Genomic DNA, 538 nt, shown 5'->3' with positions numbered 1-538 from the left:
AGAGAGAGAGAGAGAGAGAGAGAGAGAGAGAGAGAGAGATAACACTAATAAAACCCTAGAGGGGTTAATCACATGGGGTTGGGGGGGTTGCAGGGTATGTGGCTGAGTGTGAGTGGGTAGGAGATGGACAGAGCACCAAACCCTAGAAATTTGGTAGTGCAAGTTCTCTCTGCATAACTACTAGCTGTCTTTGGTTCCCTTTTGATGAGAATGATTGCCTCATGCACGAAATGGACCCTTCCATCTTCTTAAACCGTCTGCCACCAATTAATAGTGGGTACAAAACCCACCCGGCCCTAGTTTTACCTACGCACCCAACTTACCCGCGATCTTGCCCTTTTGCTGCATTAATTATGAAATGCATGGCTTAATTATTTTAGAAGTTTCTCTATGTGAATTTATAATTTTTAATTTGGAGAATTGAATTGAGGTTTGCTATAACCCATTTCATCCGATGTTTGCCTACCAACTAAATTAACCTTAACTAATACAGAACTAGTAGTTATTTAAGATAGAAATCATGGTCAAATAAAGTCTT

This window comes from Asparagus officinalis, chromosome 3 (assembly GCF_001876935.1).
Source record: "Asparagus officinalis chromosome 3, Aspof.V1, whole genome shotgun sequence".
NCBI classification, from domain to species: domain Eukaryota; kingdom Viridiplantae; phylum Streptophyta; class Magnoliopsida; order Asparagales; family Asparagaceae; genus Asparagus; species Asparagus officinalis.
Note: the sequence above shows the minus strand (reverse complement) of the source record.